The sequence below is a fragment of the Sorghum bicolor genome, chromosome 4, assembly GCF_000003195.3.
Source record: "Sorghum bicolor cultivar BTx623 chromosome 4, Sorghum_bicolor_NCBIv3, whole genome shotgun sequence".
Classification (NCBI taxonomy): domain Eukaryota; kingdom Viridiplantae; phylum Streptophyta; class Magnoliopsida; order Poales; family Poaceae; genus Sorghum; species Sorghum bicolor.
Window position 1 is genome coordinate 16,461,385 of NC_012873.2, and position 22,661 is coordinate 16,484,045.

Sequence of the window (22,661 nt, forward strand, 5' to 3'; positions counted from 1 at the left end):
CATCCTCCTACACAAGTGAGGCAAACCAAGCTCCTACTACTACTACTATGCAAGGGGAATCTTTTGGGTTTTTGTTTTGATGACTATTTCTAAACTAAACTTGAGAAATGGCTTGTAACAAAGAGAGAAGAGAAAGGATTGTGAGCTCGAAATGGTTCTGGTGGTTTTGGGTGTGGAGTTGAGCTCACAATGCTGTGGTATTTATAGGGGGAGAAGGGCAAGTAGTGGACCCACAATATAGGGGTCGGCCGACCCCCCCTAGAAGCACTTTGAATTTGAGTTTAGCTTTATACAGGGAACCATTCTGCATGCTTTCAAGATTTTGCAGAGATGGCCCAAAATGGGGGTCGGCCGACCCCCATCCTAGCCCCTCCTCCACTTTAAACATTGTGTCATTGATTGTCCGGAAAAGTAAAGGCTAGGTGTGGACCAAAAGTTTTCAAATTGTTTCTGAGATTCCCTGTTTTAGTGCTTTGTGAAAGGTAAAAGATGAATGGCAAAAGTGGAGACATGTCTAAAGTGATTCCTATGGACCATGGGAGCACTCAAGCATGCCTAGATGACCACTTTGCAGAATTTAAGCTAGTGGAGTGGTCCCAAAAGAATCAAAGATGAAAGGAGCATCTTATGACTAAAGTAAAGGATCAAGGGACCACTCTTTTTCAAACTTTAGCTAGTGTTACAAGCATAGGACTCCATTGTGATTCAAATGGTGGCCAGCAGGAGGCAAGTGGGGCCAATATGGGGGTCGGCCGACCCCCACATTGGAGCTCCCAGAGCATCCAAGTGCTGGGTTGGAACCTCTATGACTAGCAAGGTTGAAATGTGGTGAAGTGGGCCCCAAGGTGGGGTCGGGCGACCCCCCTTTGGGAGCTCCAGCAGCTCAAATTTTTATGACAAGTTATTCTCAAGATTTTATTTATTATGGCTAAACATTTTGTCGAAATAAGATATGCAAAATTCAAAGTAAGAATGCAATTGAAAAGTGAATAGTAGAAATTGAAATGCAGAAAATACATATGGGATAACTACTGATTTACCTTATCAGCAAGGGCTCCATGTTTTAGGTCCGTAGAGCAGGACCTCTCCATCTTGTTCATTCTTCGGGTGCATCAGATGGTCCCGGAGACGTGGACCTTGATTGCACCTCTTTCTCCCGCCATACTTGCTTGGTATTGATTTTTGGTTCAGCGGGTTCCTCTTCTTTCTTTTCGGCCCTTTTGGCCGACTTACCTCTCTTGTCCCTTCGGCGTCGGATGTGGCGAGGCTTAGTCGGAGGTTCTTTGTCCTTCACCTGCATGTTAGCTTTATAACCATTGAATGGACATTTTACCTTCCATCCGGGGAATTGGAGGTGAATCTGGCCGGACCCCACATAGATGACTGCATTGACCGTGTTGAGGAATGGCCTTCCCAAGATGATCGAGACATCATTATTGGATCCCATATCTAGAATGATGAAGTCGGCAGGGACGTAGTCGTCTTGAACTTTTACCAGTATGTCCCTTGCCAACCCCTCAGGGAACCTGATCGTCTGATCTGCCATCTGCAAACGAACAAATGTGGGGTGCAAAGGCCCCCCTAGCAAATTATCATAAGTTACCTTGGCCATGATGTTGACACCCGATCCAAGGTCGCAGAAGGCGTTGTGGAAGATTTGCGGTCCGATCTCACAGGTGATGGTCGGCAGGCCTGGGTCGTCCTTCTTGGTGATGAAGGGCGAATCCAGAAGATAGCTCCAGTTGGATTGTACCGGAGGCTTACCGAACCTCGTAGTAACTAGTTTAACTCCTTCAATTGGGTCCTCAGGTTTCCCTGGGATCTTACCTTGCTCGAAGGATGGGACAGCTGCTGCTAATTGAGCTAATTGTGTTTCTAGCATTTTGTTAAAGCTCAACTGATTTTTCATAGCAGAGTTAAAGCTATCCAACTTTTCACTTAAGTTTTCAAGGATCTTATCATTAGCCATCATTTTCTTGTTAATGCTATCATTGATTTTAGATTGGCCTAAGACAAGATCTCTAAGAGAAGGTTGGTTACCAAAAGAATTATTGAAATTTTGATTGTAACCATTACCTTGATTACCTTGGTAGAAGGGGCGCGAGTTCCATTGCTGTTGTTGGGGCCGGTACCCATTGTTGTTGTTGTTGATGAAGCTCACTTCCTCCTTTGTTTCGGGACAATTGTTTCCCGAATGATCATCTCCTCCGCACACTTCGCACCATGAATCAGATTCAATGGCCCGTGCAGTGGCGTAAGGTTGAATGGTCTCTTGCTTGGAACTTTCTTCCATCTTCTTCATTAAGAGGTCCATCTTAGCAGAGAGCATGTCCACCTCATTCAAGGCATGGACACCTCTTCTCTTGGGTTGGAGGCGTTCCTCATTCCATCCTTGGTTTATAACCATCTTTTCAATGAGGTCCTTGGCATCCTTGACATTGTGTTGCAAGAATGCTCCTCCAGCGGCAGCATCAAGGTGACTACGGGCCAAACCGGTCAGGCCATGGTAGAAACCTTGGATTAGGAGCCACTCCTCTATCCCATGATGAGGACAGGCGCGAATGTACTCCTGCAGACGTTCCTATGCTTCGGGAATCGTCTCATCTGCTTGCTGTTGGAAGCTGGAAATCTTTCCACGAAGGGCGCTGGTCTTGCCCATCGGAAAGAACTTCTTGAGAAATGCATTGGCGCACCTCTCCCACGTGGTCACTTCATCCTTGTTGGCGTAGAACCATTGCTTCGCCTTCCCCAATAACGAGAATGGGAAGAGGCGAAGACGGATGGCGTTTGTGGTGACATTCTTGATGGTGAAGGTGCCGCACACCTCCAAGAAGTGTTGGAGATGGGCATTGGCATCCTCGTGTGGCTTTCCACAGAAGGGATTAGCTTGCACCATATTGATAAGCGCAGGCTTCAACTCAAAAGTCGCATCCCCCAAGTTAAGCTGCGGACCCGTGGCGACATTGTCAGCCGACGGCGCAGAGTACTCAGAGATGGTCTTCTGGGCCATAGCTTCTTTGATAACCGGTGCAGATACTCCTTCCTCTAACGGATTCAGGTTCGAGATGAACCTTTGAGGTGGAACTTGACGACGTCTAGTTCTCCTCAACAGTTGCTCAGGATCTTCAACGAAGTTTGACGGCAATTGGAAACCGCTCATACACTGTCAGGCTTCACAATAAAGGAAGACAAGACAAGTGATGGGTTATCCCTATCACTACTTGATAACTAGCAAACTCTGGATTCTCTTTTTGTTAAAACTCTTAGACAGACGCTCTCCCCGGCAACGGCGCCAGAAATGCTTGTTGACACTTCTTAACGCAACCACCGGATATCGGCGACGGCGCCAGAAGTGCCCTGGTAGGGTAACTCTATTTACTATTGGATAATTCCGCAAGCGCACAGAATGTACCGCTGTAGCACTTCACCAAGGAGTATTCCAAGGTATCGTAATTTATATTTTCCCAAGGGAAAGCGGCTAAGTGTGTTTAACAAAAAGGGGAATGAGATTCCTTGAGTTATCTAGTATCAACTATTGAATAAGGGTGGTAAATAACGAATAGGAAGGGTAGTGGTGAATCCAAGGTCCTATGCTAAAGGTAAATGGTAGAGTTAGCTAGGTGGGAGGACAACGAGCGAGTAAAGGACTCCTATGTATCTAACTTGACTTCTGTGACTTACTTTAATAGATAATTGCCTTAACTACGCTAGAGCCTTACTAACTGTGTGCGAGGGATAGCCGAGCTGGTAAGACGCTTAGAAGGTTTTTCACCTAACCCCTTACCGAAAGCGACTATTGGGCTTATGGACGCCTTACCTTTTAAGAACTAGCCTGTACGTGAGGAGAACCTAATGCCGCCCACGATCTGTCACCTACTAGGGAGTGCGCTCCTACTTTCCGTTCAAGCCAGCGGTAATCAAAGGTAATCTTAAGTATGAGCACCACGCTCACACTTAATCCTACAACGCTAACTAGTTGCAGCTAGCTAGAGCTCCTATACAAGATAGGACGATGATGCACACACAGGAGTGGTTACAGGTCACTAACTTCACTAAGACAACTATATTACTAAAGTAAATGCACAACAAGACTAAAAGACTTGCACTAAGTAAGAACTCAGTAAAGTAAAGTAAGAATAATATATTAATAAAAGGAAAGTCTTACAAAAGTAGAAAGGTACAAGAGCTATACCAGACTCTCCAGAAGACGACTCCGGAGACCCCGAGCTTTGCTCGACTCGACTCTAACTCCCACTCTAGACTAACTACTACTCTACTTGTATGCTTGGAACTTGTAATGCACTTGGCCTTGGAATTGCACACTTGAAATGAAGGATGGAGGCTGCCTTTTATAGAGGGAGATGGAGTAGGGGTTACTCCATCGCCACGTCATCGATCCGCGTGACATCTTCTCTCCACCCTTGGATCAAACCGACCTCACAACCGCCATTTGATCAATGGCAGGGGCAAATCAACATGTGGGACATGTGGGGAAGGTCGGTGGGAGGCCACCGACCCTGGAACCGCCTTTGATGTGGGGTCGGGCGACCCCACTTCTGGGCCTCTGGGCCCACCAGCAGTGTCCACAGGGGTCCCTTATGTCGGTGGACTAGGTGGCACACCTGGGTCCCACCAAAGAGGGGTCGGGCGACCCCCTCCCTGTGGGCCCAGGGTGTCACCTGTTGTCCCCTCGATCTCCTCTTGATGATTCTGATGTTGGCTTTGTCAAATAATGTCTTGAATTTGTTGTTCCTGCATAAACAAGCTAAGAGTACAAGTGGAACTAGTTATGGATAAAATATGTTCATGTCATGTCGTTTCCCCTTGCAACCGAGGCATGTTGACGGTGTTTTGTATGTGGATTTCTATGGTATATCCACCGTCAACAGTGAGGGCTCCAGCAGGACAGTGGGCGATCTGACTCGCCCAGCTAGGATTCCGGACTTTGTGATGAGGAAGACACTTCTCCCCAGGACAGGCTACAGAGATGGGTTCACTAGGATTCAGCAGTGGCTCATAGCTCACCTCATTGCTCAGAGGCCATTTGACTTGTGGGATTTGATAGTGTCAGAGATTGAGGACACTACAGCAAAGGGCTTCAGGGGTCGTCGTTAGTTGCCATACGCAAACTGGGTCAATTTACTTATTCTCCGTGCTAGGCCTGAGCCCCTTCCAGCTCACCTTCAGAGAGAGCTGACAGATGCAGATACTGTGTTCCCCCACTACGACCCCCGTCAGATGTTGAGAGCGCATCATGATCTCCGAGCCCCACCTCCTCCTCCAGCTCCACGTGGCCAGGTGCCACCACTTTCACCTAGGGCTACCCGCAGTTCAGGGGTAGTCCCAGAGACAGAGGAGGAGCAGGATATTGCTATTGGGGCAGTTGGAGACGCTGAGGCCGAGGAGGAGTTCGACTTTGCTTCCGACAGTTCAGACGATGATTATCATCTTCTAGTGCCAGATCTTCCTCTGAGGTAGCACGACCACGAGGCAGATGGCTCTTCCAGTGCCACAGACCCAGCTCTGTTAGCTATTCTTGAGGAGATGAGGGCAGATCAACGTAGAGCAGCTTTGGAGCAGGCTAGGAGGGACAGGGACCAGGCTGCCATCAATGCAGCCATGCAGGCCAGGCAGGATGAGCTTCAGAGACAGCTCCTGACCTTCCAGGAGCAGCAGCTAGCGTTCCAAGCCCAGCAGACTGCCATGATGGCTGCTCTTATGGCTGCACCGGGGATTCAGCTACCGCAGATTCAGCTTCCAAACACCTCATCAGTCAGGCCCCCGACTCCAGTATCTCAACCGAGCCAGTTTCAGAGTCAGTCTCAGCCGCCGCTTCAGCTCCCTGCTCAGAGTCAGCCGTTCTCGACTCCTCAGCACCAGGTTTCTTAGGGTGCTATCTCTTCTGGCTTTGACCAGGTGCCTCAGTTTACCCTGCTACACTCTGGATTCACTCCTCAGTCAACTTCATCATCATAGCTTGTGTTGGATTCGTCAGTAGGACAGCACATTAGCTTCTTGTATAGTGCTTTGACTGGTGACCCGACGCCTTCACCTCTGCAGGCTCCTGCAGCTTTTATGCTCCCAGTCACCACTACTGAGCGCCTGTCATCGTCAGTGGCTTCGTCTGAGCAGCTTGCACCTTCTTCTACAGTGCCAAAGACGTCAGCCACAGCTACAGAGTCTGTGTCAGCCTTTTTAGCAGGACTTGAGCATCCAGCGTAGCCAGTGACAGCTACAGAGCCCACAGAGCAGACTCGGACCGCTTCTCTAGCTCTAGCAGTTTCCGAGGGTCACTCTACTTCCTCTGAGTCGACGGCCGATGGATCAGATGATGCAGCTCAGTTTCAGGCCGTGCCGAGGGACTCCACTGCTCCACCTCCACCTCCTTCGTCTTAGGTTTTTGGCGATTAATGCCAAAGGGGGAGAGAGTTGAGAGTATGATAGTTAGGGGGAGCTAGAGCTAGTGAAGGTTTGATATTTTGTGTGCTACCTCATGCATCATGTTTACTTTATGCATATTTGTGTGAGATACTCTTTAGCTTGCATCATGTTTACTTTATGCATATTTGTGTGAGATACTCTTTAGCTTTGTGAGATACTTTTGGTTGTGAGACATGACTTATGCTTATTTGTGATATCTTTTTGTCATGTGGTTGGCTCATATTCCTTTGCTTCCGCATTTTTACTCCGTTGTTCTATGAGCCATATGTTATTATATACTGTTGTATACATCTCACATATTTGGATGCAGGATGATAGACTTGGTTGATACAAGCATGCCTAATCCCTTTGTGTTCTTATTGCCTCATGCTTATAGAAACCAAGTCATTTGAAAACCTCATTTCCTTCATACTCGAGGTTATTGTCATCAATCACCAAAAAGGGGGAGATTGAAAGAGCATCTAGGCCCCTAATGATTTCGGTGATTAATGACAATGTTGATTACTGTGACTAACGTGTGTTTTGCAGAGGCAAAGTCATTAGTGTTAGGTCATGGTAATAGGTACTCGATGAACAGGGACGTACATGCCTACTTAATAGTGGAAATTGTTTCAGTTTTCAAAGGATGGATGGACATCGTCAAGACTAGACTAGGTCTAAGTGCCATATGGTGAAGAAGGGCACTTAGAGTAGTTTAGGACCTTGTTTTTCCTTTGACCATACTATTAAGAGGGGCTTTGATCTAGTAGCTTGACTTAGGCAAGGCTTTAGTTTAGGTGTGGTGCACACTTGGTAAACCTAGCACTAGGAAGCTCAGAGATAGTCCTTAGATCGAGAGGAACAAACTTCGTTTTGGAACGGTCGTGTTTCGAAGAAGTTTGGGTGCCTAAGTTGGCACCGGACGCTGCACCGGACGCTCTGTGAGTGCATCCGGTGAGGTCGTTTGCAGTCAGAGTGACTGAGTGCCTAGGGTTAGGCACCGGACGCACCGGGTAGCGTCCGGTCCTAAACCCAGGGAGGTCCAAAACGTGACCGAGGTCACCGGACGCTAGCACCGGACTCGCCGGGTAGCGTCTAGTCCTAAACTCAGGGAGGATGTAAAGTTCCTCCGAGCACCGGACGGTGTCACCGAACGCTAGGATGTAGCGTCCGGTGCTCTATTAGACAGAGTACAGTTAGTCGTTATGAGGTCACCAGACGCTCGGTGCTGAGCGTCCGGTGCAACATAACCAGCGTCCGGTGACCCCATTTTCAATGCAAAATGGTTGGCTGACCCTTGGACTTTGTAGGGTGTATTTATACTCCTTCATCTCGTCCATGGGAGGTCTCTTGCCCATTTGAATAGTTGAGAAACACTTTGTGGAGCAAGAGAGAAGCAAGAGCCTAGAGAGGATTGAGATTTGAGAGATTTCTTGTGAGAATCCTTCTCTAGTGAAATTCCAAGAGTCAAGTGTGCACCCACCACTCTCTAGTACCTTGTTTGGGTCAAGTGAGAGTTCTTTGCTTGTTACTCTTGGTGATCGCCATCACCTAGATGGTTCAGTGGTGATTGGAGGCACGAAGACCGCCTGGAGTTCTTGTGGGTGGCTCGTGTCAAGCTTGTGAGCGGTTTTGGGCGATTCACCACGACGGAGTGTCGAAGAATCAGCCCGTAGAGAGCACTTGGTCCTTGCACGGACCAAGGGGGAGCAAGACCCTTGTGCGGGTGCTCCAACGAGGACTAGTGGAGAGTGGCGACTCTCCGATACCTCTGCAAAACATCGCCGAGCATTTGCTCCCACTAATCCTTTACTTTCTAGCATTTACTTTGTGCAACTACTTTGTATTTTTACATTCCTAGAATTGCCATGCTAAAATAGGATTGGAAATAGGTTGCAAAACTTTTATCCGGTAGCTCTCTAGTCACACTAGGCACAAGGGGTTGAATTGGAGCTTATAGGTTGCTTAAATTTTTAGAGAAGCCCAATTTACCCCCCTCTTGGGCATCTTGATCCTTTCAGCTTGTTTGCTTTATCTTGGTTGGTGAGATTTGTGGGATTAAGAATCACAAAATCACTCTCGGTCACATCCCACACTTGATCATTGATTGAACCGAAATACATCATCATTTTTCTCTTCCAATAATTATAGCATGTACCATCAAAGAACGGTGGTTTGCCCCTCACATGGTTGAACACAATTTGAGCCATCTTTTGACACCAAAGGTTGTTAAGCCTTGATTAAATGGTGACCACGACTCTGATACCACTTGAAAGGTCCTAATATGGCTAGAGGGGGGTGAATAGCCTATTTAAAAAATCTACAAAGCACTAGAGCAAAGTATTAATATAACAAAAGGCGTAAAGCAATTTTGCTCTAGCTCTACAAGAGTTGCAAGCCACCTATCCAATAATTCTAGTTGTTATGATCACTAGACACAAGCAATGGCTATGTCACTACTTTCTACAACTAATTACAACTAGCTAAAACTAGGTACCGCTAGTTACAACTAGTTTGCAAGAAAGTAAAGAGATGAGTGATAATTATACCGACGTGTAGAGGATGAACCAATCACAATGTGTATCAATAGATTCATCGGGAGAATACCAATCACAATATTGACACCAATATTTTTCTCCCGAGGTTCACGTGCTTGCCGACACGCTAATCCCCGTTGTGTCGACCAACACTTGGTGGTTCGATGGCTAATAGGTGTTTCACAAACCTATCCCAACAAATGGGCACCACAAGAACCTACCAACAAGTGAGGTAGCTCAATGACATGAGCAATCCACTAGAGTGGCTTTTGGCACTCCACCGGAGAATAAACCCAAGAACCCCTCACAAATATCACCTTGATTGGGGGTGGACATAATCACCAAATCCCCTCACCAATCAATAAATCCACAACCATCTAGGGGACGGCAATCACCAAGAGTAATAAGAAATCCATAATCACAATAATCACCCAGTGTCACAAGAATATGAAGTTTCAAATGCACCTAGGGTTTCCCTCAATCCTCTCTCAGATGAGCACCAAGCTATGAGACTGAGAGGAGAGAGAGGAGATGCTCACGAGCTCACTGGATCAATCACGCAGGCCTCTCAAAAATTTCTCGTAGGATTAGCACTTGGGAGAGATGGGAGAGGAGAGCTCGAGTTCTCTGTTCTCTGGAAAGAAAAGAAGTAAAGCATTCTATTCTGTATTCGCGAGAGCCAGAGTAAGAGGAAGAGGAGCGCTCGGCCTAAATTACTTGGCCAGCCAGCTCTCCTAACGGGCAACTACAGTACCGTTTGCCACAACGGACAGCAGCACATGCATTGAGTAGCTCTTTGTATTCTCTCAGCAATGAGCCCCGTCAAATAAATGAGCAAGTGGCAAAGAGCTGCAACCTCCAGCAGTCCACGCGCATGCACGCCTGCCACTCTCCATTCTGAATGGGATGAGCTGTACCACAAAATAATTAAGTACCTCCTTGTACTTGAGTGGACCCATGCTATGAATAGCAAAGGTCCATGGCTGCCCCCTTTTCTCAAAGTGTGTTCACATATGCATGCAACCATGCAAAACACCTTTCTCTTTCTCTCTCTCATTTAATGTGGCAAGAGCTCCACAACATGCAACGCATACAAGCATCGCCCGTGTCTTTTTCTTCTTACGCACGAGACAGACAGCAAGCAGCAACTGTTTCTAACTTTCTTTCACCTGCCTGCTGTTGGACTGCACACTGGATTTAACTAGTTGCGACGGCTTCCACAGTCCTGCAATCACATTCATTCGCTTGCTGTTGAGCTGTGCACTGAATTTAATTGGTTCCAACTAGTCACAACTACTTCCAGCTTCTTGGAAAGGCTTTCACTTGCTTGCTGTTAAGCTGTGCACTAGTTTTAGCTGGTTCCAACTGCTTCCAACTTGTTTCAGCTACTTACAAAAATTTTTCAGCTTGTTTCAGCAGCTTGCAGTTCTTTTGCGTCTGGACAGCAGTTCACTTCTGTAAATTTTCAGCACCTTTTTAAGTAGCTAATTTCACCAAAATATTCCAAAAAAATTGGACATTTAAATTAGCTTTTCACAAATATTTTTAGGCTTTCTCATGCAGCTCACCACGTCACTAAGCGCTAGATATATGCACATAAGATTCATATTTAGTGGCACTAGATAACCATTGCAATTAAACATTTCTCCTTTTTATAGTACGGTTATCTATCCTAAATCCACTCACACTCTCTAGGTGTCTTGAGTGGCAAAACAAAATGACCCTATTAAAAATACCTTTGTCTTGAGCCCATTTTATTTTTCTCTTTCTTATTTTCTAAGTTGGAGCACTTGAATATCATCTTTTGGTCACCTCCATCACCATGACCATTATCTAGCTCCATCACTTGGTGTATACTAGGGATGAAAACGGATCGGATACGAACGAATATCATTGATATTATATTTGTTTTCATATTTCTAGTCGAATTCGGATTCGAATTCGGATAATGTCAATCATGTCGGATAAGATATGATTGGATGTCGACATCATAAATATGCGATTTAAGTATTCGGATACGGATACGGTATCGGATGTTGAATATTCGGACTCGGATACGGACAGATCTAAACCCCTCTAAACGAATTCGGTCTCGAATACGATCGGAAAATATCCGTACCGTTTTCATCCCTAGTGTATACCAACCTATCTTTATATTTTACACATGACAAAGGTTAGTACACATAGGTTTCATCAATTATCCAAAACCAAACTAGGGCTTTCAATCTTGCGCTCGATGCCCCAAGAGATGTGGCAGTTGCTTGGAGCGAAGAAGACCGTCAAGGAGGCGTGGGAGGCGGTGAAGAGCATGCGCATTGGTGCTGAACATGTGACGCACAGCGCCTGTTGAAAGAATTTGAGAACATCAAATTCAAAGATTCAGAGACGGCTGATGAATTTGCTTTGCGGATTGGTGGCTTGGCTGTAGATCTGCGCACGTCGGGAGAGTCGATGGAAGATTCGCGCATGGTGAAGAAGATGTTGCGAGTACTACCACAACGCTATGCCTAGATCGTGATCTCGATCGAGACCTTGCTCGACCTGAAAACCCTGACCATTGAGGAGCTCGTTGGCCGGCTCAATATGGCAGAAGACAGGCTCAGCCTGGAGACTATCATTGACAAGACACAGAAGCTCATGCTGTCGGAAGAAGATTGGGAGGCAAAGAATTGCTATAGGCTCATGTCTGACCCCTCTTTGTTAGCAGGGAGTGAGAAGAAGTGGTGGAAACCAAAGGGTGGTGGCAGTGGAGCACGCGGTGACTGCGGTGGCAAGAAGGAATACAGCCCCAAGTATACTTCGGAGGGAACCCCAAGGCGAAAAGGCCATTGCAGGAACTGTGGCACCTATGGCCACTGGAAGGAAGACTGCAAAAGACCGCCACGCAAGCAACGCAAGGAGGAATCCCATGTCACACAAGCAGAATAGGAGAATCCATCGTTGCTCCTTACAACCATGGATGCCGTGTGTGTCAATCGGGCTCCGTTCGCAGTGGGGCATCAGGTACACCTGAATGAGAAGAAGGTGTATTCAGATGAACAAGATGAAGCCAAGGACATCTAGGTCCTCGACACCGGAGCAAGCAATCATATGACGGCGAGGCGGGATGCACTCTTAGGGCTGGATGTATCGGTGCACGGCACGGTGCGGTTCGGCGACGTCTCGCTGGTGAACATTGAAGGGATCGGCTCCGTTGTGCTTCAGACCAAAAATCAGGGTCACAAGGTACTTACTGAGGTCTACTATATCCCTAAGTTGAGAAGCAATATTGTGAGTTTAGACCAGCTAAAAGAAGGAGGTTGCAAGGTTGTACTGGAAGATGGCTGGTGCAAGGTGTTCGACGTTGGGCGTTCATTGCTGGCACGTGCACCTCGAGTCATGAATCAGCTCTATCTGTTGGAGGTACACTTGGCTGCCCTGGTCTGTCCGATGACGAAGACAGATGACAAAGCCTGGCTGTGGCATGGTCGGTATGGCCATCTCAACTTTCGAGCTCTTAGAGAACTCGGATCAAAGGGTATGGTGGAAGGACTACCACTGGTAGAAAGAGTTGAAGAGGTCTGTGATGGTTGTGCATTGAGCAAGCATCAGCAACACACTTTTCCTTAGGTGGCTAGTTATCAAGCCAAGTAGGCTCTCGACCTTGTGCACACCGATCTATGTGGATAGATCAGACCCACAACGCGAGGAGGAAAGAATTACTTCTTGTTGGTAGTGGATGGCTACAGTCGTTACATGTGGGTGGAGCTCTTGTCATCAAAGGATGAGGCATTCAAGTGTTTTAAGTGGATCAAGGTGCTGGCAGAAACTGAATGAGGTCTGAAACTAAGAGCATTCCGCAGTGATCGTGGTGGCGAATTTAATTCACTAGAGTTCAGGAGTACTGTGATGAACTGGGGATAAAACACTTCACCACAATGCCATACTCACCCCAACAGAACGGGGTGGTAGAGAGAAGAAATCGATCGGTGGTGGAGATGGCTAGGTGTTTGTTCAAAAGCAAAAGGCTACCGGCTGAATTTTGGGGTGAGGCGGTAACCACTGTAGTATATTTGCTTAACCGTGCTCCCACCAAAAGTCTGCAAGGGCGTACACAACAAGAAGCCCAAAGTGTATCATCTTCGCACATTTGGTTGTGTTGTGCATGTCAAGAAGATTGGGCCAGGGATTAGCAAGCTTACTGACACATCAACAAAGATGGTGTTCATTGGTTATGAGACTGGCACAAAAGGCTATAGGGTTTATGATCCTATAGCTAAGAAGCTCCATATATCTCGTGATGTGATCTTCGAGGAACGACGAGCATGGGATTGGAAGGAGCAAACTCGAGCTGAAGCCGTGGATTCAGGTTTCGATGTGGAGTATTACTCTATTGTCGGACAGGAAACACCAAATTGTCCGATAACTGAAAACGCAGCTGTTACAGCTGAACCCGAGGAGCAGACTCCTGGTTAGGCAGACTAGAGTATCAACACTGGTTCACAGCAAGAGTTAAATCCATCTACACCACAGCATGAGGGCCATGCTCAAGTGGAATTTGCAACACCATGATCTGGGGAGTCATATGATTCAGAAGGGGTGCCACAAAGGTTCAGGACCCTTGACAATATTTTTAATACTACAGAGGTGTTAAATGACTTTGAATACAGTGGTGTGTGCTACCTTGCAGCAGAAGAGCCAAGAAGTGTAGATGAGGCACTAGGTGAACAGTGTTGGAGGGAAGCAATGTTATCTGAAATGGAGTCAATTGAGGCAAACAAAACATGGTCTCTGTCTGAGCTACCTGCAGGTCATAAAGCAATTGGGCTTAAATGGGTCTTCAAGGTCAAGAAAGATCCTCAAGGTAAGATCATTAAGCACAAAGCTCGACCGGTTGCTAAAGGATATGCTCAGTGTGAGGGGGTGGACTTTGAAGAGGTCTATGCTCCTGTTGCCAGAATAGAAACAGTAAGACTCATGATAGCATTGGCAGTTCAGAAGGGTTGGAAGATACATCACATGGATGTTAAATCGGCTTTTCTCAATGGTGATCTGGTAGAGGAGGTTTATGTCCAACAACCTCCTGGTTTTATTGCCAAACGGAGCAGTGGTAAAGTACTCAAGCTGGAGAAGGCTTTGTATGGACTTCGTCACGCTCCGAGAGCATGGAATTCAAGATTGGACATGGAATTGCTCAAGCTTGGTTTTGAGAGGAATCCATTAGAACATGCAGTCTATAGAAGGTCTCACAGTGATGGATATCTTCTGGTAGGTGTGTATGTAGATGATTTAATCATCACTGGTCCAAGTCTTGCAGATATTGAAGCTTTCAAGAGGGAGATGCAGAGAAGTTTCAGCATGAGTGACTTGGGACTGTTGAGTTATTATCTTGGGATCCAAGTGACACAGAAGGAGGGGATGATAACACTTTCTCAGAGCTCATACACAAGAAAAATCCTGGAGACAGCAGGCATGAAGGGATGCAATCCTTGTCATGTACCCATGGAGAACAGGTTGAGGCTGATAAGAATGACAAGTCTCCTACAGTCGACAAGACTAAATACTGAAGTGTCATTGGAAGCTTAAGATATTTGGTAAATACCAGACTAGATATTGCTTATTCGGTGGGAATTGTTAGCAGATACATGGAGGATCCAAGAGGGAGTCATTGGGCAGAAGTCAAGCAGATTTTAAGGTACTTAGCGGGTACTATGAATTATGGCTGCGTATACAAGAAGCTGGGCATGTCTGAAACAAAAATTACTGGCTATAGTGACAGTGATCTAGCTGGTGATATTGGTGACAGAAAAAGTACAAGTGGTTCAGTGTTCTTGTTGGGATCAAGCCTGGTGACTTTATGTTCTTAGAAGCAAAGAGTAGTGGCCTTATCATCTTGTGAGGCAGAATATATTGCTAGTGCAAATGCAGCCTGTCAAGGCATTTCACTGAGTAGGCTTCTGGGTGGATTGCTCGGAGTTCAGACACCGAAAGTGAAGCTCTTGGTGGACAATAAATCAGCAATCGTGCTGAGCAAAAATCCAGTTCATCATGACAGGAGCAAGCATATTGACACACGATATCACTTTATACGTGATTGTGTCGAGAAAGGAGAAGTCGAGATAGATCATGTGGGAACAACAGATCAATTGGCGGACATATTGACTAAGGCTCTTGGGAGAGTCAGATTTACAGAGCTACGGCAGTAGTTGGGGGTGATCCAGGTGCAGCAGGATTAGGGGGTGATTGTTAGCCATAATCCTGTGCATATTATGTTCCACCATATTAGCTAAGTTAGTTGCATATCGTAGCAGTATAAGAAGCTTGATTAGCTAGTTAGATCATGCATTGTATAGACCAGACTCGTGCTGCGTTCACGACGAAGTCAGTGTCCGATCTCGCCACGTCACTCATGTAAACGTTCCCGTGCTTAGACGGGCATGACGCAGCGTGAGCGGGCATGGCGGGGATCCTGGTTGGAGATATATCAATAAAGGAGTCTTGGTCAGGTCATGCCATAGCGGCTTAAAACAGTTTGTCTGTCGAATATTCTATTCGTGGTGACCGTGAACTCGTTCCAGGTCAGACAAGTCGCGTTCCCATCCATCGACGTCGTGTCGCCGGCGGTGGTCAGCGCCAACAAGTTCTCCACAGAAACTGTTGCTCTTGAGGTCCGTAATTTGGAGTTTTGTGCACCTGCTCAGAGTTGATGGTAGTTCCTCGGACATATTGTTGTTGCCCAAAGAAATCTCTTCCAGTCTTGTAAGCTCACTTATAGAATCTGGTATATTGCCACTGAACCCATTCCCTTCAAGATTAAGGGTTACCAGATTCTTTAGCTTGCTGACATCACCGATCGATCCTTCCAACTGATTCTTTGGAAAAGAGAGGTGTTCCAACAGGGCAATATGGAGAAGGTCATCTGAAAGAGTCCCATTGAGGTTGTTGTCCCCAGCACTTAGAGATGTCAGCCTGGAGCAATTACTGAGCCCTGGAGGGATACTTCCACTGAACTGGTTGTAGCTGAGTTCAAGCACAGCAAAGGATGGGACACTGACACATAAGGTAGCTGATATCTTGCCCAGTGAAGCTGTTGTTGCTCACATTTAGCACAACCAGACTCTTCATCGTGTCCCATGTGGTGGATGGAAACTGCCCTGAAAACAAGTTGCTCGAGATGTTCAGTACCTGGAGAGGTCGGAGTGGGTTTGAAGATTGCAGCTCTTGTAGGCCTCCGTTAAGTTGGTTGAAGCTGACATCAAGGACGATGATGGTACTAGACGACACCAATTCCAATGGTAGGACACCGGACAACAAATTGTAGGATAGGTTGAGCCTCAATAGGCCACTGAGATTGCCAAGGAATGGTGAGATTTCCCCCTCAAGGCTCCTAGATGCCAAGAAGACATCGGTGACCATCCTGTCTGGACTGCAGGTGATCCCTTCCCAAGTGCAGCAATCTGTGCCATTCTGCCATGACTTGGTGAGGCCACCTTCCTGTGAGAGCCCTGCGAGGAAGTGTAGGAGGGAGTTACTCTCCTGCTCGGTGCAAGAACTCATCGGAGATGCCAAGAAGAGGATGAGCAGCATGAGAGCAAGGCCAAGGAAACTAGTGGGAAATCTGTTGCTGTTTTTCGTGAATAAGAAATGGAGAGTCCACATTTTCTCAAGAAATCAGCATGGAAGCATAAGCATAGGAGTAAGCTGTGTCCAGAGAGTTTATAAGTTTAGAAGAGATTGGATGAAGAAAGAGCGCGGAGTACAAACAGGAGCAGCCGCTGTCATCATTATTCATTTATCTGTCTTATTTGACTTTACTAGTCATATTCAACAAGAAGAAAAACCTAGTCAAGCACCGGCTGCTATAGGCACATCCTTGTCTAGATTTAACATCTGCTATACAACACCTTGTAAGCTGATTTCCATGTGCGAAACGGTACGCAATACGAGGACTAGCCATCCATGACTGATTACTTTTAAAAATACTATAACATCTCTTGCTTTACTTTGTTTGGGATCACTTCTCTTATCAGTTTTCGACTTTTCGTTATAACAAATCGTAGAAAAAATCTTGAATGAAGGACAAATTGCACGCTATAATTCAAAGCATCCATTGATGGGGGTATGAACATGGCTGCAAAAGGGCAAGAAGATTTTTCAGATTAACGGATGAGTTTACGCTGGGCACTATTGTTCTTGCTCACCCAAGGAATCGTTTACTTTCTAGCTGTCGTCATAATTAAGCCTAGCTAGCTGTTGCTGTCCTACACGTTTGACAATTGCAATTTTCCATTGTGCCGGCACCTGTGGGTTTCTGGACAACGACCTGGTGCAAATGTGTCAGGCTCAGCTGGTGATTTCAGGCCGGCCGGCTTGTGTTTTGACTCAGTAAATATCTCAGAAAAATTACCGCATACATTTTTTTCCTATCTTTTTGTAAAGCACCATGACTTGTGGGCAATGATTTGAGAGTTTAGTGCAATTACGGTGGGCTTATAGAGTTCATTTTCGCTCCAAATCTTCATTGGGGCTGTTTTGCCCTCTGCTAGAATGGTTTGGGCAGTCTGCACAAATGGTTTGTGAATTGTGATGCCGACAGCTCTTCTACTAACGCGTGCAGTACCAGGCCGAAATTCGAAAAGGATATGGCTCCCTTCGTGGCTCCATTTGAAACTAAATTTTATTGACATTAATTTTTATCACACTTATGCACTATGTATAAATAAAATTATAATTACCTGTGAATGCAATTCTTCACTTTACAATAAAAAAAGCAATTCTTCACTGGTAAAACAGACATGACCAAATTTTGGACTTCTTTTTCACGACTCGTTTTTCATTAAGCCAGGATGAAATACAAGTTTCAACATGTAAAAACATGTATTTATACTGCATATAAAATCCAACATCAGAGGTGGCCAAACCTCTATACTAATGTTCTGTACAAAACTGATGCTGGTAGATATTTTTTTTCCCTAAAGGATGGAGAAAATTCAAAATGTTTATCCTTCCCTCACGGCCTTACCAGAAGGTCATACTCCACATGCCAGCCCATACTTATGCGAAATTGCCTTTACCACGTTTCGCGTTTCCGCTTCCCACTTTCCTCGCGCCGCACTGGTCAACGGCCGCGCTGCCGTCTCTGGAGGTCCGCGCAGCCGCACGGAGAGCCAGCTGCGCGCCTACTAGGGTCAGTTGATCTTCGATCTTGCCTTCTCTTCGCTTGTTGCAGTGTGAGATGATGTTATTGGATCGGACTACTGTCTACTCGATTTGCCACTTTATCAGTGATTTCGATGCGTTGAGCGGACTGGGGATGGGCCTTGACATTGGGAGGCTATCAAGCTTTGCCGTTTCGGTGTTGGTGACTCCCTACTTTATTGTATCACTAGACTAGATACCTTTTCGGTTTGCATTTACTTGGCTGTTTTGACACTGCAACTGTGGCCGCATGAATGACCAAATCTGTGTTGTTTTTTTTACCAAAAATTCACGCGAACAAATGGTAGAACTGAATAGTTTTCAGTAACATCTGTTCCCCTCATGATTAGTCTTACAATATAGTTGTTTCTCATGAATTGTTATGGACGGTTGTTCACCAGAGGGGCAGAGAGGTGAATTTACAAAAGTCTATCAGTCTGTTAAACTGTACAAAAGGTAGTGCGATATTTTAGCAGAACTAGTGCTTGTGAACCTATACATCTTATGAATTCAAGTACACTTATCATGCACATTACTCCATGTTCACTGAAATATCTTGCATGTTCAGGTTGGCGGCTATGCTGTCCAGGCAAGAGACTGTATTGTTCACCTCATGGATGGATTACAATTGACACACTGGCAGGCAGCTTCAAGCACCATCAGCATTTGCTCATCATACCCTGTGCCCCAGAGTGCTCGATCCAGAACTTCAATCTGCTTTCCTTCAGATCTCATATCCCATACCCAATGGACGAGTTCCTTTGACACAAAAGAGATTGCAATGGGCCGCTGACCTGTGAGTAGTTCAAGCAAGACTACCCAAAACTATACATATCTCATTTAGAATAGCCACCCACCCTTGCACATAATCAGGGGGAATGTAACCGAGAGTGCCAACCAACTCGGTCGTGACATGGGTTTTGTTGGGTCACAATCTTCTTTTGGTGGTGGCTGGGTAAGGAGGGGAAATCCTTCTTCCTTACTGGGCTCCAACTCTAAAGCTTCATGAGAGGTTTATGTGGGTGGAGGAGCTGATCGCCCTTCTATGTCCATCTTTCTTTTGGTTTTCAGGGACATAATTGGGATTCCTTCTAGGATTATAGGCTCTTGGCCTTCCACTGCTAACATCCTTCTTTTGATCCTAGGCATCCTTCGACTCCTGAGCATGGCGGTCCTCAGCTGCCTTTAAGACTTCCGCAATGGTAGTTTCACGACTCTCGGCTGCAGCTGCTTGGGCCTGAGCCTCCGCAAGCTGCACATGGAGCTTTCTAGATATGATCTCGGCTTCCTCCGCACGATGGATGCACTTCCTTAACTCTGAGGCCTGCTCATTATATTACTTATCTAGAGCAAGCAGGTATGTGGTCATGAATACCACAGTTGGGTCATCCTCGAGTGAATAACGTCCTTGCAAGAGCTCCATGCGGGTCCTCCAAACTGGTCGGTCTTTTTCTTCGGGTGGAAAGAACCTCATGGGTGTACGGGTGATGGGCTTCTCGTAGATCTGGCATAGGTACCTAAAGGCTTTGTGGGTGACGGCTTGGTATGTATCTGCAAACCGAAATCCGGTCGTAGTCATATTCCAAGCTTCACCTATGTTAGGGAAGTCCTCACTTTTTCTAATATAGATGATAACTTCACACCGCTCGGTTTCATGCTCTTCATATTCTCTGCATTCATATTCTGGGCAATCCTTGATTCTAAGTTTTTGCATGGTAGCATACAAAAACTTGGAAAAACCTTCTACACTTAGACAGTAACTGTTGGTCCAAACTCCTTCTGCCATCTGAGAGATATAGATGAGAGTAAATATTTTTTCAAATAGAGGGAAGAGGGTAAAAACTTTTGTAAAATACTTTTATTTAGTAAAATACTGGTCCAGCTACAGCCAACTACGGTTCTGATACCACCTGAAGCGCCCTTGAAAATCTAGGAACTCAAATGTGATACAATACTAGTCCCAAGAGGCTACTAACATATTTATTACATCAGATAGGTTTTAGCACAGTAGTCTCCATAAACGTGGATAATGAAGGCACGCTATAATAATAAGACACTAAAATACAACATAGGTCCAAAGGACCCAGAAACAGATGATATCACAACCGAACATCCGATGAGTCCCAATGCCACAGGCTTAGTTGGGTGCAGACACGACCTTACTCGAACGCCACTCGAAGTCTGGATCTTCCTCTGTTTAATAAAACAAGGGTGAGTACAAAGTAATCCAACCTTACCCTACGGAAGGGGATAACAATATATATCCATATAGATAAATCAAGGATAAAGGTTAGTTTTATTTGTATAAAGCTATCTTTTTACATATGTAAGGTTTCATTTCACAAATACTTTTATAAAAGATCACTTTTTCCACATATATTATTGTTTCTAAAAATAGGGGTTTGATCACAATTTTAAGTGTTGTTGAACCCTTGTTCCCACAACACAATGGGAGTCAACTATTTATTTCCAAAATCACACTCACTCTAATATTTCCACTCATCCCAACCCATCTAGTTGTTGAAACCAAACCATAACCAGTCCGAGACCGAGGACACGGCTATCCAGATATATTTACACTCTACAGAGGTTGTATATTTTCATCATAAGTAGGATACTATAACTTACACCGTTGTGCAAGCACAGATCCATCGAAGTCATTACCCTCCATAGCTGAGTAATGGCGCTCACCACGGGAACACTAAGGCCACATCTCATGATACCACAATAATTCACAAAGCTTTTTATATTTCATATATTTCCACCATTTCACATACATCTCTTAGTATCCCATTGCACACCTGCCTCTAGGTGATTGCCATACTAGAGGGATTTAGACTAAGCCTTTCCCATGCAAGACGAGTGGTTGTACGATAAATAAGTTAGACAAGATGAATTATCAACTCAGTCCTTAATCGAGACAAGGTGGATATCTTCACACTTAACCCCGCAAGGTATAAGCCACAACACCAGGGCATCCCCCACAAGAGATCCCATCCACTCTATCTTCATAGTAATCATATCTATAACTTATTCATTAACCCTTTCACAATACCCACAATTCATTTTCACCATTCACACAGATTTACTTTTAAAATCATTATACTTAAGAAAATATAGCAATGAGTATCCAGGATGAGTAACAAGTCCTAAGCATACTAAATAATAATATTTATGTCATAGCATATTATTTGTTCATAGGTTTGAATAAGACAATTATCGGATAATATTAATTTAAGGATGGTTATTCAACAGGTTTTAACTAAGCAGCGAAAATACCTTTTATATATATATATATATATATATATATATATATCATACATGCAATATTTAAAATGGTTTTTACGAGTTGTGTTTAAAAATAGGATCAATATGCATCAAAGGGAATCGGTTGGACTTGCCTCCGTCGGCGTCCTCGGTAAACTCCTGCTGACAGTCCGGGTCCTCGGCGTCGAACTCACGGTACTCATCTCCAACGTCTTCGTTCTTCGGCTCGTTCACTCTGTCAGCAAAAATACGCGACGACCGACACATACAACAAGCACAAATAAATAAATCACATAAATTTAAATGAGCCCTAAAAATCATGAAATTAATATGGATGGTAGATCATGATTTTAGATGAATTTAGGAAAAAAAAATAATGAAATCGAAGTTCGAATGGAGAAGATATTAATTTAGCAAGCTGACTGACTTCCTGAATAAACAAGACATTTTGGATAGTGGCCTTGGATGTGATTAGCTCCTGGTGGTTGCATGCACGTGATTGCTTGAGAGTGATGGAGTGCATGCATAATAAATGAGCCTTGGCTTTTGTCTGTGGGTCCTCACATATATGAGGAGAGAAAAGCTATGCATGTTGTACGTCATGGTTCAGCTCGTGGAGTTCTTGGCAGTAAATCGGTATAGACAAATACAAGATACAGCGGAGAACAATAAGATGGTCATGAGCTGCTCACCTCGTCTTATGACGATAGTCGAGCTCGGCTTGTGTGTATAGTCGTATACGGTATATGTGAACTGAGAGCAAATGAGTGAGTAAGCGAGTGAGTGAACGTGCTGTTCTGGGTGTTGAGAGTGAGCACCCGAGAGTGTCTTTTTATAGGCCAAAGCACTCAGCTACTTGCCATTAAAGATGTTATTGTAGTGTATGGCTGATGGGACGAGGGTGGTGTCTAATTTGCATTGCACGGCTGATGGGACGAGGACGGTGTCTAATTTACATGCACTGTGCATACAAATGGACGGTGTCTAATTACCGTGTCCTTACATGCAGGTGCATGCAAATGGACGGTGGCATGTCCTACATGCATGTATGAGATATATTCATGTGTGTGTGGGTGAACTGCTCTGCTATGCTTTCTTGCATGTAAGCTTGCTGGTACTTGCTGTTATTTGTACACGAAAGATATGATGAATGGTGCTCAGTTGTGCGTTATAACTTGCTATCTTTTGTACAGCAAAAGAGGAGCGAGGGAAAGGCGGGAGGTGGGCCTCACATATCGCGGTGCGCGTGCGAGCGAGGGG

At 45.3% G+C, this 22,661-nt stretch overlaps 1 pseudogene; it reads right to left on the reverse strand.

Annotated features, from left to right (window-relative positions):
- Window positions 1-16,595, reverse strand: part of LOC8081629 — a 59,925-nt pseudogene extending 43,330 nt beyond the window's left edge.